This window comes from Onychomys torridus, chromosome 3 (genome assembly GCF_903995425.1).
Source record: "Onychomys torridus chromosome 3, mOncTor1.1, whole genome shotgun sequence".
In the NCBI taxonomy this organism is placed as follows: Eukaryota; Metazoa; Chordata; class Mammalia; order Rodentia; family Cricetidae; genus Onychomys; species Onychomys torridus.
Window position 1 is genome coordinate 40,972,846 of NC_050445.1, and position 10,825 is coordinate 40,983,670.

The window sequence follows — 10,825 nt, forward strand, 5'->3', positions numbered from 1 at the left end:
ACGTCCGCGCTTCCTACCCCTGCGTCAGCCTGGCGGGTCACCGCGGAGTTCGCAGGGAGTTGCGGCAAGCAGGCGGCTTGCGGTTGACTCACTGCTGTCCGGAAGGGGTCTGGCGTGAGGATCAACCCTGCCGGCCTTCTTCTAAGACAACCAGGGCGCCCAAAGGCGCCTTTACCCCACCCTCCCCGTCGCCACGCTGGAAGTGACACCACTCGGGACGGGTAGTGGGTGAAGGCCCCTGCAGGGGTTCTTTTTTAGAGCAGGTTCTCACCGTGTAGCCCGGGCTGGCCTCGAACCCTCCCGAGTGAAAGTGAAATATTCTCCTAGCGTTGGCCGTAGCTCTTAACGGTGTTTTGGACAAATCACTTTGCCCTCAGTGGCTCCGGTCCCCAGTGAGGGTTTTGGCTCCTAGATGCTTTTTGTTTTCTTTCATTTAAAATAAAGTACTTGCTGTTGAAGGTGCCTTCAGGGTGAACTAGAGAGAGAGAAGGTCTTGGTCCAGGCTTCATACCTGGAAATTGATCTGCCTTACCTACTCACCCTCCAGCCCCAACCAAGACAATGCAGACGTGTTGTCCCAAAAGGGGAATCTCAGAAAAGATTCCTGGGGAGATCGAGAGCGGGAAGGGCCCCCTAGAACTACGGATAGTTCTAACACTGAATATCCACACATGGAAGGTGGTGGCTGGCTCCTATGCCTTCTGGGGGTGAAGAATGGACTGTGGTCGAAGGCAGGGATCGGGGTCCCTCGATCTCGAGGATCGCCGAGTCAGTGTACCAGGGCAAGAACCAGGTCTGGGGGAGAAGCCCTCACCTCTAAGCTAAACAGTTGAAGGGAGGCAGCAATCTCCCGCCGTGACCTTTCCCCCACTTTCCAGGACGTCTGGTCTGTTACGGAGGGGGCGGGGATGCCCGGAAGAAGAGAGACCTGCTGGCCGGCCGGCCGACACAAGTCCATGGAATCAACTGAGCAACCCACATCAATTTTGGTTCATCGTTTACAGTATCTGTGCCTCTTTACCCAGAATTCCAGTTGGGAATTATACCTCAGGTAATCCCACCTGTGGAGAGTGGAGAATGGAGTTATCACAGTACTGTGCCCAGTTGGGAAGGACTGAGAAAGCCCACCAGTAACAGCTGGTTATATAAATCATAGGGCATTCATACGGGGATTGCCATAAGCCAGGAAAAGAAAAGGCAGTCTGTACACACTTTCACAGTCTCTACAGTATGTTGTTAAGAAAAGGTAAGTATGGGACCGAGCTGGGGATGTAAAGGGCTTAGTTTATCCATAAAGGTAAAGGTCTCCACGTAAACCATCCATAATCCCAGCATTTGGGAACTAAAATGAATAAATAACGCAAAACAAAAACCACTGGTATGTGCCATAATGTCGATGAAACGTGAAAACATGCTAATTGAAAGAAAGCAGACTGGAAGCTGGAGAGGTGGCTCAGCAGTTAAGAGCACTGGCTGCTCTTCATCAAACTCAGGCTCAGTCCCTAGCATCCACAAGTAGCAGTGTCTGGCCTCACCAGGCCCTGCACACATGTAGTCAACAGTCATACAAATGCAGATGAAACATTCATACACATAAAATAATTTAAAAGATGTGTATGATTCCATTTAGGTGACATGTCAGAATAGACAAATGCAAAAATCTGAAGAGACAACATAAATTAGTGGTCACCACACTAAAAGGAGGGAGGTCTTTGATAAAAGGTCTTACTATATAAAATATACATTAGGCTAGCCTGGAGATCTCTCTCCTCTGGCCCCTGAGTGTTGGGGGGCACTATAGCCAGCATGAGGTTTCTTTTTCTGGTGGGTGATAAAATGTTCTGAAATTAGTGGTGATAGTTGCACAAATCTGTGAATGCACTCGAAACCACTGAATTATACACTTCATTTAAAATATGAAATTTATACTGGGAATGTAGCTTTATTGGTACGGTGTTTGCCTAGCACGGTCGAGTCCAGCACTGTATAAATTGAGTGTGATGGTGCATGTCTGTAATTCCAACACTTAAGAGTTGGAGGGTCAAATTTTCAGGGTCATTTTTCAGATATATAACAAATTTGAAAGCAACTTGGGAGATACAGTATCTTATTACACACATCAGAAAGTGAACTTTGTTGCCTGGATTATGTCTGAATAAAGTCAGATTTTTAACTTTTGAGTCAGGGTCTTGCTGGCTTTAAACTCTCCATCTCTTCTTCAGCCTCCCAAATGTTGTGATTACAGGTGTAGGCCACCCACAAGAACATTATTTGTCTTTAAAAGAGAATAAGTTAAGGACATCTTCAGATAAACAAACACAGAGAGCCACCACAGGCCTTTACAAAGGAAACTTCTGATTTGAGAAGAAAAGTAAGGTCAAAAGGAAATGAGCTGCCAAAAGAAAGTGGTCAAATGTTTAGAAAACACATGGGTCTATCTAAATAAATTAGGGAGAGTCAAAACTATTTCTAATAATAATGATTAGTGTGGGAAAGTAAAAATAAGATGAACTTAGAAAACCCTGGTAAACATTTAAGATGGGAACAGGAAACTGGTGTGTTGTTGAATGTCTACAACACTAGCATTGGCGAGGTGAGGCCAGAGGGTCAGTTGGATGTCAGCTTCAACTATATATGAGCTCAAAGCCAGCCTAGGTTACTGGAGCCTTCTGTCTTGGTTAATCCTGATTATCAGCTTGGTGGGATTTAGAGTCACCATGGAAACAACTCCTGGGAAAGTCTGTAAGGGTATTTGTGGACTAAGTTAACCATAGTGGGGGTCCTGGACTGGAAGAAAAGAGAACCAAGGACCAGCATCCATGCAGTGTTACCTGCTGCCTCGTGGGGCTGCTGCCAGCCTTTCCCACCCCGCCCTGATGGACTGATAACCTCAAATTCTACACCAAAATAAACCCTTCCAAGTTGCCTTTGCCAGGATACGTTATTATACTGATAGAAGAGTAACTACTGCACTCGGTTTCACAATGGCTTCTGTCAGGCTGCCTTATTACAGTAAACAGGAAGTAACTACCACATGGTATTTCACAGTGGGCATGGGGGAGGCCTCAGGGAACAGATAACATTGAGCTAGTCATTTCATTTAGGAGGAAAGTAGCTATTCACTTTAGATTTTTTTTGTGTGTCTTCAAATTAAAACACTTGCCAAGATCAGTGGCTTTTAATCCCATCATTTGGGAGGTAGAGGCAGGTTGACCTCTGTGAGTTTGAGGCCAGCCTGTTCTACGTAAAGAGTTCCAGGATAGTCAAAACTATATAGAGACCCTGTCTCCTAAAAAAGAAGAAGAAGAAGAAAAAAAAAGAATACAAAGGCTAGATCTCCTTCTTGCTCCCTATCCTGAGATTTTCAGTTTTCAGACCCTCCAGTAGGACAATAAAGTTTCAGCTGAGCACACTCCTGTTGCCCTTGCAACCTGAGAGACTGAGGCAGTCTGTCAGGTGAAGCTGGCTGTGAAGCTCAGGTGTGCTGAGTCACATCCTAATCCTACCACTGATGAGGCTGAGACAGCGTGGAGAGTTTGGGGCCTACTCCAGCTACTTAGCCAGAACTGGATGGGCAGGGGCCAGGGAAGGAAGGAAAAAAGGAAGGAAGAAAATAAAAGTTGAAAAAAACAAAACAAAGCAAAGCAAAGCACACACACACACACACACCCCAGCAGTTTCTGCCCAGAAAAGAAGTGTGTGATCCAGAATGTAAGGTCTTCTGCTCACTGCTGGATCCTCAGTGTCAGACATGTTCAATCAATACTGGATAGGTGAGTGGATGGATGATTGGTTCCCTCACTTCTGCACCCTCGATGTCACTTCTCACAGTAGCCTTCCTAAACAGCCCTTATGTGTCAGCACCAGAAACCTCCTGTATCTCCCCTACTTGGCCTCACTTTGTCCTCACAGTGCCCAACACCATCATCTCACATTTATTTGCCAATTATTTTCTCCCACAAGACTGTAGCTCTGTGAGAATGAGGATTTGGATTGTTCTGGAAATTGCTCCATACCTAAACCAGAACAATGCTGGGCATATAGCAGGTGCTTATATATTTGCTGAATGAATCATTTTGCATCAGTGAGATTTTCATAAATTTTTGGAAATAACAGGACAGCTGCTGAAGTCAGTGTTTGTTTTGTTTTGGTGTGGATTTTGTTGTTGCTATTACGGTTTTTCTTTATTTTACACACCAGCCAGTTTCTGCTCCCTCCTCTCTTCCCATTCCGTCCCCGACTTCCCTTCTTCCCTCCCCTCCGCATCTAGTCCTCCTTCCTTTCCATTCAGATGGGATAAGGTCTCCCTTGGGAATCCACAAAGCATGGCATGTCAAGTTGAAGCAGGATCAAGCTCTTCCCCCCTGCATCAAGGTTGAACCAAGGAATTCCACCATAGGGAATAGATTCCAAAGAGCCAGCTCATGCATCAGTGACAGGTCCTGGTCTCACTGCTAGGGGCTCCACAAAAGACCAAGCTACATAACTGTCACCCAGATGCAGAGGGCCTAGGTCAGTCCCATGCTGGCTCCCTAGCTGGCCGTGCAGAGTCCCTGAGCTCTGGTCAGCTGTCTCTGTGGGTTTTCCCATCATGATCTTGACGCCCCCTTGTCCATATAATCCCTCCACCCTCTCTACAACTGGACTCCTAGAGCTCGGCCCCATGCTTGGCTGTGGATCTCTGCATCTGCTTCTGTCAGGTACCGGATGAAGGCTCTTTGATGGCAAAGAGGGTAGTCACCAATCTGATTACAGGGGAAGGCCAGTTCAGGCCTCCTCTCCATTATTGATAGGAGCCTTAGGTGGGGTCATGTTATTACAGTTTTTGTTGTTGTTGTTTATGTTTTTGTAAGACAGAATCTCACTCTACAGTCCAGACCTGCCTGAAACTCACCATATAGTGTAACCTGGCCTTGAATTCATATCAATCTTGTATCAGCCTCCCAAGCTCTGGAGCTATAGGTGAGAACCAGTACACCCAGCTTTATTGGTATTTGTTATACATCTTAACAGTGTTCCTCTCTGGGTCATAAGATGACAATTTATCTTCTAAAATTTTCCCCCCTGGTATTTGTTATAGCTATAATCTCAGAAAAAAGAGTTTACTAGTATTTTGTAACTTTACTGTCTGAGCTCTTTATTCCACCCCCCCTCCACCCCCCCTCACCCCCCCACCCCCACCCCCCACCCCCGTCATGTTCTGGGTACTGGACCAAGGCCTTGTACAAGCAGGGCAGACATTCTACTACTGCGCTCCACCCTTGTGCCTGCCTTGGTCTTGACCTAGTTTTTCCATCTAAACTCATGTGCTGTTTTCCCTGCACTGCATGAAACAGTGAGATGTTAGCAGGAGTGAGAGGAAGGTGGAGAACCAGAGGAAAGAGGATCCCGAGGAATCACTGAAAGATTGGCCCCAACACAGCAGTGACTTCTCCAGCCGATCCGGGTCAGTAGCCTCAATCCCGAAGCTGGTTCTTTTGCAGCTAAGCACAAGGCTGAGGCAAGTCACTCTCCCAGGCCTCAATTTCTTCATCAGGGCAGCGTGCTGTGGAGTCCGGGGCACCTCCTGGCATGATAGGCCCCTGCTCCCCAGATCCATTGGCGATATTGGTGAACAGTGCAGTGCAGGAGGGAGTCTAGGGTTTAAAAACCACCCCAGGATCTGGGGAAATGGCTCCAGCAGATAACGTGACGTCACAAAGCCATGACCTGTATTCAGTCCTTGGAATATACATGGTGGAAAGAAAGAACTGTTTCCCTAAAAGTTGCCTTCTGACCCCCACATGCCCACTGTGGCACACATGTGGCCCTGTACACACACATGTATGCACACATAATAAAGAAATAAAAATGCAATTTATGTAAACTGCACTAGTCATCCTAGTACACAGGAGGCCAAGGCAAGAGAATTTTGCATTTGAAGCCAATTTGGGCTACATAGTTAGATATTGTTGGGGGAAAAACTGAGATTATAAAAGAAGGATCTGTTTGATTCCTTTTGTGTCGTGTGTGTAAGCACATGTATTTGAGCAAGTCCCAGGAGTTGGCATTGTGGGGTTTGTGGGAGCCCACAGAGGCTTCCTAGTGAGAACTTTCTTAGGGTCAGAGATTCTGGGCTTGCTTTACCCAGCAGGGCTCAGTAAGGAGATGATTTGACTTCGGACGTGTTTACTAGGTGTTTGGAAGGGTCTGCACTTGGTTGTATGGTGTGCTTTGATCTTGCAAGGGGGAGGTCTTTCATCTCTCCCCTTGGCATATTATAAAAAGCCCTTTTCAATAAAGGGCAAGCTGTTGGATATTGATCCAGGCCCTCCCAAAGCTATCCTGTGTTTCTGTCTTTCCACTCATCAGCTAGGTCTCTCTTTCTATCATTTTCTCATTCCTTTCTCCTCTACCTAGAACCCTTCAAAAGGTGGGAATAGGTCGGAGCTGGACTCCCACAGACTCCCACAGGGGGTTTTGTTTGTTTGTTTTTGACAGGATCTCACTGTGTATCTTGGCTGAGCTCGAACTCACTGTGTAATCAGGTTGACCCAACTCTTAGACACCTGTCTGCCTCTGCCTCTTGAATACTGAGGTTAAAGGTGTGTGCCACCATGCCTGGCAAACATGAGGTGTCTTTTTCAATTACTATCTGTCCACTTAATTTTTTAATTTTATGTGCATTGATGTTTTACCTGCATATATGTCTGTACATCGCATGTGTGCCTGTTACCCTCAGAGGCCAGAAGGGGACATGAGTTCCTCCAGCGCTAGAGTTGTGGATAGAGGATGCTAAGAATCAGACCTGTCCTCTGGAAGAGCAGCCAGGGTTCCCAGCTGCTGAGCCGTCTCTCCAACCCAGAACTTTATCTTCTGTGTTCGCAAAAACAGTCTCATATAGCTCAAGTTAGCCTCAAATTCAAGGTGCAGCTGTTGTAGGAATTGAGCAGAATCACTCTGTAGGGTAGACTTAGAATGAACAGCTGTTTTTTAGAAGTACTTTGACCTTGAAGAATCCTTGTGGAAAACAATGATTGTTTTGCTAAAGGGGCTTTGCAGCCATCCCATAACTTTGGCCACAAGACACCTCAGGCACACCTGAGGCTCTTGTATCATCGTGTATTGTACTTGATGCATAATAAAGGACTAGAGTCACAGAGGCATGTGATGTTCTCATTCAGTAAGACATGTAAATTAAGATTAGGAACCTTGGTATGAAGAAATACTTTGTGTAACTTTCAATAAATACACCTTTGTTGGCTGTTTGGGGTTCAGTCCATCAGAAGAGGCTGGACCTTCCTGCTGCCACATAGGCCTTAAAAATTTCATCTTGGGAGTGCCTTCTTTCTTCATCCGGCCTGCGCTATATGATGTGCCCCACATGCAGCTGAGGCTGGCTTTGAACTCCTAATCTTCCTGCCTCCATCTCCTAAATGCTAGGATTACAGATGTGGACCACTATGCCTGGCTGACTTCAAAATCTTCATAGCAGTAAAGTTAAAGTTTAATAATTAATCAGCATCTATAAAATCTTACTTGTCAATTAGACAATTGAAATTCAAAGTTGAACATGGTGGTGCACACTGTAATCCCAGCATTTAGGATTCAGAGGCAAGCCTGCTGTGAGTTGAAGTTCAAGGCAGCCGACTGGATCTTGTCTAAAAAGCAAACAAAACAAAGAAAAGAAAGCAAGCAATTCAACATAGTAACAACTTCTTCCAACTCCTTCCTTCTCTCCTTTTCCTCCCAAGACAGGGGAAGCCCTGTGTGGCCCAGGCTGACTGCAAGATTTCTATGTGTCTGAGGCTGTCCTTGAACTCAGGATCCTCCTGCTTCCGGAATGCCAGGATCACAAGCATTAGCCACTATGCCCAGCGTTTTTTAGTTGTTTGGTTTTGGAAATGGGGTCTTCCTCTGTAGCCCAAGCTGGCCTGGAACTGTGTGGCCCAGATTGGCTTTGGACTTCTGCTCCAGCTTCCTGAAAGATGAGATTACGGGCATGTGCCACCATACTCAGCTGGGCAAAAGGCTGGAAAATGAGAATGAATGGATTTGGCAAGCTTGTAGTCTCCTGAGTTCCTGGTCTTCTACTCTGAAAGGTGCTGTCACCTCCTGGTATCAATGGGAAGCTGGTTTCAAGACTCTGCAGCTCCCAGAAACTGCAGGTTCTCAAGTCCCTTATGTAAAATGCCATGGGGTTTGCATGTGACGTTTGCTTACTTGTCCTTCTGAATATTTTCATTTAGATTGGTTATGAGACCTGTCCTCCGCATAGATTGTACCTGTATCATATAATGCACTATGTAGTAATAGTAACTATCTGTATTGCTTTTAGGGAATAAGGGTGGAGGGGGTTGAGAAGAAGCCCGTACATGTTCACAAAGAATAATAGTGGGGATGGGGTGGGAGGAAGCCCATACATGTTCACTATAGAAAATATCTTTGTATTTTCAATCCAAGCTTGCTTGAATCAAGGCTACAGAAGATTGATGATACTATAAAAAGAAGAAAAAGAAATTAATGGATGTTTGAAAACCACAGATTAACAAACAGCTTAGGAGAAATTCAGGAGTCCTATTTCTTCATCTCAGTGGAGGAGCTCCTCTGTGGAGGTACCGAGCGCCAAAAGAATCTGGGCAGATAGAAGAGAGCTCACTGTGAGCCGCCTCATGGTACACCCAGTCAGCAACCACAGGTGAGCGTATGTGTAGACTTCTCATATGCTTCTTGCCCCAAATCACCAAAGTGAGAACTGGAGCGTTCCTCTCGTCATTTTGCCTTGGCACCCACAGTGAGCTCTGAGCACGGGGGAGCCCAGGCATCTGCCAGTGGGCCAGGCCTGGAGTGCGCTACCCTGCTTGGCAAGTGGGTGTGGAACTGCTGGAGAACGCGAGCATCTTGCTGTCAGAGCCGGGAGGTGGACGACTTGGGAAGAAGTATTGGAGTGCAGTGGGATTCCTGTTTTCTGTGCTGTTTTCATTCATAATCACCACACTGTGTCCTCTTCACATACGTATGTCCTGCGCTGCCACAAGCTTGAACTTGACTACATTCTCTCTTTTCCTAGTTGGCTGGCAGCTCTCTCCCAGATAGATGCCCAGACATTTCTCCTGCCAGCTGGCTAACTCTGTGACTCTGCTCCAAGTTGGCTAGTGGAGGGTGGAGGGTTGTCCTGCTACCTCTTGACCCAGCCAAGAAGGACAGGAGCTGCTGCAGGGAGAAGCACAAAGAGGGAAGACCAGAGAGATGGCTACGCCAGTCACGTGCTCGCTCCACAAGCTTGAGGAACCGAATTCAATCCCCAGAACTCACAGAAAGGTGGAAGGAGAGAACCAACCCGAAAATTGTCCCCTGACCTCCATACCCACAGTGTAGCACGCCCCGCCCATACCATACACTATATATATATATGTTTTTTTGAGACAGGTTTCTCTGTGTAGCTTTGGCGCCTGTCCTGAAACTTGCTCTGAAGACCTGAAACTGGCTTCGAACTCACAGAGATCCGCCTGCCTCTGCCTCACGGGTGCTGGGATCAAAGGCGTGCACTACCACTGCCTGACAACAATATTTTTTAGATTAAAGGACAGGTTGGGGGTTTAGCTCAATGCATAAGTGCAAGACCCCCCTCAGCTGGGGGGTGTGGGGAGAACACCCAACTCTTTTTCCCTCCTTTCCTGACTGACCTCCCTTTATTCTTGGCTTAGTAGAGGACTCTCTGTTGACATTTCCTAATTGATAGCCTCAATGAAAGTGCCATAACCTTCCTAAGTGCTGTCTCTCCGTCCCCTCCCCCGGAACCTGAAAGGCAGACAGTGCTGTGTGACATTTCCGTTGGCTCTTAGGTCTCCCATCCATGATCCTTTTGTGTCACCTGGTCACGTCCTTCAGTGTTTATGTCTCTGGGCTGATGAGCATGCTTTATCTAGAGAGCCTTTTTACTGCTCTTAAAAGTTGTCACAGAGCTAGAGAATGGACAACAGGGGTAGAGTGAGTTGCTCCGTGTGTGCAAAGGTCTGGGTTCCATCTCCAGCACTGAGGAGGAGGGGGAGGGGGAGGAAGAGAAGGGGAAAGGCAAGGGAAGAAAAAGAAGAGGAGGATTGCTCTGAGAGGTTTGAAATTTGTTATTACTACTAGTAGTAATTATTATTTTATACAGTAATTATTATTTCACTATGTATCTCTGGCTGGCCTGGAATTCACTGGGTAGACCAGACTAGTCTTGAACACGCAGAGACCTACCTGCCTCTGCCTTTTGAAAGCTGGAATTAAAGGCGTGCACCACCACACCCAGCTAGGATTTTAGAATATATTATCTCAGTCCGTTCTGCGGATGATCAGTTTCTTCTCACTTTACTGATGGACAGCAGCCCCATCCCAAATTTCACCATTTTAAATTGTGTATAATTTAATGGTTTTAAATGTCACAGATTTGTTCAGCTGTTGTTTCTTTCAGACCATTTCACGTTCCTCAAAAGAAACCTCACGCTTGTTAATGTCACCACCACCACCCACCACCCACCACCCACCACCCACCCCTCACCCCCCATCTCTCTTCCCTAGCCTCTGACAACCAGGAATCCATTGAGTCTTTTCAGATATTTCAATTTGCACATCCTGACAAGCTGCAACCTTTTACCTAGACTAACCCTGCCCTTCCCACCTAAGTCTGCAAATTCTAACTCAGCCACCCCTCAGGCTGCAGCATTGAGCAAAGCAAGTCTCTTCAAAGCCTGGAGATCCCAGCTTGAAAATTCGGCTGAGCAGAAACGTAGACTAACACTCCATTTGACTGATTAAATTATATCAGTATGTGGTTTTATGCAGAGGAATTTTCTTCTTCTAG